We start from the raw sequence: 5,823 nt of genomic DNA, 5'->3' as shown, positions 1-5,823 counted from the left end.
TTCTTGAACTGGGGAGCCCAGAACTGGACCCAGTGCTCCAGGTGGGGTCTCACCAGGGCAGAGTAGAGGGGGAGGAGAACCTCCCTCGCCCTGCTGGCCACGGTCCTCTTAATGCCCCCCAGGATGCCATTGGCCTTCTTGGCAACAAGGGCACCCTGCTGGCTCATGGTCAGCTTGTCATCCACCAGGACTCCCAGGTCCCTCTCAGCAGATTAATGGATAAACTCCTAGTCTGTTGTGCACATTGGAAGGCGTGAGGATAAATCTTGAGACTTACCACAGAACGAACAAGCATTGTGTCCCTCATAGGCATCTGTGACATAGGAGGAAGAAAAGGTTGAAACCCCCTTGTTTGATAGCTTGAGGTTGAAGTCAGTGGATTTTTGAAGGTAACCTGACAAAGAATGGGACGAGAGCAAACGTGAGCACATGACCCACCAAGATACTGAGAGGTCAGTGTGACATCAAAATGATTTGCTGAGATATATCCTTGAGATCTGGGGTTGTCCTGCCTGCCATATGAGTCAATGCCTTAGAAGAATCCCAGTGGTTTCTAAAAAGGCAGTGATAATTGCAGTTCAGAAGGCAGGTTGCTGGGAGCCAGGGAAACCCGGGGTCTCTTCCCATGCCTCCCTGTAGGCTTGGGAGATCTCTTGGACTGATGGACTTCTGGATGTACATTGGGATCCTAACGAGGCACGTCTGTGATGAACGTTACTGATGATACAATACAAGTTCTATAGCAGCTGTCTGTCCACACCTAACGTACGCAGCTTTTACCTTGTTTCTGGAGCTTGCCTGCTCACTGCAGAAATCTGCTGGATGTAAAGGTTTGCAGTCTACTTGTTAGGTATGGCTTTTCGCCCCCTGCCTGTGCTTGTGACATCTGTCCATGAGGTTCTTTGGTAGCTTTAAGGGGCTGACATATATTGGGAAGAGAGTGCAAACGAGGACTAAGGTCCATGCGATATCAAAGAACTCTCCCTGCTCTGTTTGTGTGAGTCCCACAGCTGCGGTATCTACTTCTGTGGTATCTGGTCATTGAGCGTGCATCGGCACTGTGGTGTCCGTAATGAGTTTTGCCTTCCAACATTCCCGGGTCAGCTGCTTCTCCATAGCCTTTGTTCTTAGTAGGGTGTTTTCTGGAGGGAGGGAACAGGCCCTGAAGGCAGCTTCCATCTCAAGGAGCAACTCTGCTCAGCCCAGCCACGGATCCTGAGGCGCTGGGTGGAGACAGCGGAGCACTGGGTCTGTGCTGTAGCACAGGGTGAAGTCCCCTCCAGGCAATGGTGTGACTCCGCAGTGGGAAAGGGACAGGGAACGGGGAGGCTGGGAAAAGCGCCTGTGTCTTGGGAGATGCATACAATGAGCTCTTGTTCTTACTCTGTGTGGGGTGTGAGATGTTCCCAGCCGTGCTCTGCATTCAGTAACTGTCAGGGCTGGCTGCAGATGGAAGTCAGAGGAGCCGGTGCTTCAATCCACTACAGTTCCCTGTCTTTGTGGCCATTGTTCTACCCGGTGGCCAGATGCAAGGGAATTTGGGAGGCCCTGCAGCTGCTGTGGCCTGTGTATTTGCTTCTTTACCTGTGAGGTTTGCAGGTATAGCAATCTCCTCTCTTCAAATAAGGCAAAAGGAGAGTCTGGAATGCCAAGGCTGATGTGAAAAGAATAGGAGGCTCTCTGGAAAGGTCAACCATACCCAGAGACGTCCATGCGCTGCTCATTAGCAAAGCTTAAGAGTGGCACCCAAAACTCTGTTGAGAGTTCTTACTAGAAAAGGCCGGTTCCAGAGTCCTGGGGATGTGTAGGTCTCTGCAAAGAAGGGGGAAGGAGGGACTTGTGGAAACAAAGGAATTCCCTGCCAGAAAAGTCCTGGCCAGATTGTTGCAGTGGTCTGTTGCTGTAACTCATCCTCTTAGGCAGACCCAGGGGTTAAATCTGAGGATGGTTGCCCTGGTCTGGAAAACTCTCTTCCCCCTGATGATAACTACACAAAAGTCTGGATCTCAGAACCTGCTGCTGGAGCAGCATCATTGTGGCTTTCTGGTGGGATGTTGAGTATGGAGGCTTAGTGAAAATGGCTCCCATCTCTCGCCAACCGCAGCATTCGGCATGGCAGAATCTTTCCTGTGTTGACAGGAAAGATTGTTGGAAGAATTCCAATTAGTAGTTGTTTTGGCCTGTCAGGTCCCGGACCAAATTCACGAGAGTGCAAAATTGCGTGCTAAAAGCCAGGAAATAATTTTTCTGTTATTTAGCTGCTGTTCAAAGCCCCCCTCACCCTTTCTTTTGATTTAAGTTAAGTATTGTATCAGTGAAGTGTTGATTTCAGTTTATGCTATCCCTAATCTCTCTGGAATAGGGTAGGCCTGGAGAGTGGCTAGAGTTCCTGGGTTGCTAGCCAAAACATCTTCCTCATTAACTAACTCCTACCTCAAAGACCTTTGTATTTCTCAGAGCAGAGCAGGCTTCTGAAAGAGGTCTTCCCAATCCCAGGCAGGGAGCGACTGGCATGTTTTTCCCAAACTGAGAGGGTTGTGGAGCTCCCTATTCTCACAGTTTGCCATTACTCATTCCGGGGCAGGGGAGGCAAGGGTAGATGATGAAAACTGTCCCTGCACGTGGGAGGGGGGTAATGTGCAGACCCTGTTGTTCTCCAGCAGCACTGGTGCAGTTGTGCATTACCTTCCCTTCTCTTCTGAGCATCCCCCTCTTGTCCACCCCCACATCCACCGTTTTCAGCTGTGCTGTAGCAGAGAAAGGAGATCTGCTGCATCCAGCCCCGGGCACTGCTGCAGGACAAGGCCACCAGCAGTTTGGTGTTCGCTGCTCGCACAGCCCTTGGCTCCAGTCTGTGCTGCTCCCAGGTGGGAACCACCCGCCCCTGCTCTCCTCCCGCAGGAGCAGCAGCAGCATCTGGCAGAGACACCTCCTCCAGAATCCTCCCAGAACAGCATCCCTCGAGCAGGCAAGGAGGGGCTGCTGGGGACTGCCCTGGAGTTAAATAGGAAGCATCCTAGATTTCCCAGAAAGTAGGAGAAACTGGGGCATGGGCTGGGGAGCAGATTCAGATGGGGTAGGTTTCTGTGGGGAGAATCAGTGTTGGCATGACACTGTGGTAGTGGATTCTCATGGGGCAGGTGCTCCTGGAGGTATCCTTGGAGTGATTCAGTGGTGAAGCTCAGCTCCAGCCGGGTGTTAGGGCCTTGAATCTGCCCTTCAGCTCCAGGGCTGCACTATGATTACATGTGTTGAGGAGAGGGGTAGCAGGCGGGTGCATAAAGATGTGGGTGCAAGCTAAACACCTCCAGTGCTTTTGCAGTATATGGAGATACCAGGGAAGAGGAAAAAGTATGTTCAGGGCAGGGGAGGTTACAGGGCGGTCAGCAGCTTAGAAATGTTCTGAACTGAGGGTTGCGGAGACCGGTGTAATACCCACTGACGAATCTGTTGGCTCCCTGATTGTGCCTGATCCTCGTTGTTAATGTGGCTTCCACAGCATCCTCTGGTAAGACGGTAAGACATACCACAGCTTTAACATAGATGCTATTTGCAAAAAGCATTGGTTTGTTGTGGTTTTTTTTTCCTTTAAGCCTACGACCCACTGAACTGGCTGATCAGCCTCTTGTGCTAGCCACAGCCATCAGCCTGCTTTAATGGACCATGTAGGATCCAGGCATAAACCTCTCTTAGGCCTGTAGTCTTCTGAAGGCCAGAGATGAAAGGCTGATAGCGCGCCATCCGCTGCCCTTGGCCCAGGCCGTCATCCTAGTCCTTCAGGTCCTGGCGGACCCAGCAGTAACTGAGCTCTCTGAATCCTTCCTTACCTTAACCTTAGCAGCCTTGTAGCAGCCAAAACCATGATAAGCCATTTATCTTTGATGGCAGCAGCCTTTTCCCTAGCTCTGTAAGCTTTGCAGGTCTTCAGTCTCTTCTTTCCTGAGTCCCAACCCTGAGTTCAGCCTTTGCTGCACGCCACAGGTCCCTGGTAGAAAAAGCCTCCCACCCATCTGAATCTTCATCACTTCTCAAGCCTTGCTGAATCCAACAAGGAATGAATGGATGAATCTCTTCTGAATCCTAGCGAGACTAGCAATAACAAACGTTTCTGCGCCTAGTCTCACATTTATAGAAGCCTCACTGGGTTTCTTCATGATTTGAGCACCCTGCTCTGTCAGTACCGGCACTTCTGTTTATTTTAGGGGTTCCTGAAAGAACAGAGAGGGTGGTGGACAGTTCTTCGGAATTTGGTCAGTGAGTTCATCAGCACAAATCCATATCTGCTCCTTTCAGAACCTGGATGTTAGGAGCACTGGTTGGCTCCCTGTCAGTGCATCTTGTGTTGCACTGGAGTAGTCCCTGCTCCGTGAGTCAATATGAAACATTCAGGCGTAATAATTGAGGCAGGAGAGGGAGGGGTATCTCGACACAGTTGGAATGGAGTTTGAGACAGGACTTGGAGTTCATGTGTCCAGGATCCCAGCACAGTGATCCTTCTAACAAGGTGATGCTGCCTGTTGGCTGGCTGTTTCTGGTTGCTTTCTTTTGATCTACACCTGGGCACTGACCGTTCCCCTGTCCTGGGCACTGGTGAGGCCACCCCTCGAATGCTGGGGTCAGGATTGGGCCCCTCGCTCCCTGAAGGACCTGGAGGGGCTGGAGCATGTCCAGAGAAGGGCACCGGAGCTGGGGAGGGGTCTGGAGCCCCAGGCTGCTGGGGAGGAGCTGGGGGTGTTCAGCCTGGAGCAGAGGAGGCTGAGGGGAGCCCTCATCGCTCCCTACAACTGCCTGAGAGGAGGGGGGAGCCGGGGGAGTTCAGGCTCTGCTCCCAGGGAAGAGGCGATGGGACGAGGGGAAATGGCCTCAGGTCGCACCAGGGCAGGGTTATGTTGGACATGGGGAGAAATTCCTTCACTGAAAAGGTTGTGAAGCACTGGAAGGGGCTGCCCAGGGAAGGGGTCGAGTCCCCATCCCTGGGGGCATTTAACAGACGTGTAGGTGTGGTGCTTAGGGACAGGGTTTGGTGGTGGACTTGGCCTTGCTAGGGTAACGGTTGGACTTGATGATCTTTAAGGCCTTTTCCAAGCTAAATGATTCTATGATTCTATGAATTTGCAGTTGTTCTTTAATCTTGTGGATCTGAGTGGAGATTTCCCCTACCTTGTGCAGGTGGAACGGAAAGCTGCCTGCTCCTTTCGGCAGGATTGCACACCCCCGGCAGCCTCCCACGGGGGCAGGAAAGGTGGTAAAACGCAAACAGTTCTATCACATCAAGACAAGCTGCTCTCTGGAACGGCGAAAGCATTTGGCAGGCAGGAGAGGCACCCTTGCTTGGGTCTCGTCTGCAAGGGGGAAAGGAAGAAGTTGGCACATTTCAGGAACCCCCGAGCGGGCGAGGGCAGGAAGAGCCAGGAGACGGGGAGGAAAGAGCGTGGACTTGATCAATCTGTGTGTCGCTGGTGGGGGTGGGGATGTTCATGCGTTCCTCTCATTTACCAGCTGACAGATCTCTGGGAGGAAAGGCGGCTGCTCCTGGAAATTATTAATGGCTTAGAAAGAGGTGCTGGACTGCCTCGTCATGAGGCAATTAAAGGCGAGAAGGGAGCGTGGCTGCAGCGTCTCTCCGGGCCTGGCTGTAATGAGTGATCTGTCCACATTAGGTGTTGGTGTGCCTCTAATGAACTTGAACAGGTTTCTTCATTTATCCCTCACGTAATCATATTACATCAATTTAATGCCAGACTGGTGGGGGCCAGGGGTGTGGAAGGAGAGGTCAGGCATTTTCATTTCCTAGCAGAATAATCATGGCCCTTCAGTGGCAAA

At 52.0% G+C, this 5,823-nt stretch overlaps 1 protein-coding gene across 1 annotated transcript in view; it reads left to right on the top strand.

Annotated features, from left to right (window-relative positions):
- Window positions 1–5,823, top strand: part of NOC2L (NOC2 like nucleolar associated transcriptional repressor) — a gene marked incomplete at its 5' end in the record, with an annotated part of 58,488 nt that overhangs the window by 45,348 nt on the left and 7,317 nt on the right. The gene's annotated exons all lie outside the window — the stretch shown is intronic.

The sequence above is a fragment of the Egretta garzetta genome, unplaced genomic scaffold (genome assembly GCF_000687185.1).
Source record: "Egretta garzetta isolate BGI_Z169 unplaced genomic scaffold, ASM68718v1 scaffold29, whole genome shotgun sequence".
NCBI lineage: Eukaryota > Metazoa > Chordata > Aves > Pelecaniformes > Ardeidae > Egretta > Egretta garzetta.
Note: the sequence above shows the minus strand (reverse complement) of the source record. Positions and strands in the feature narration are given on the sequence as shown.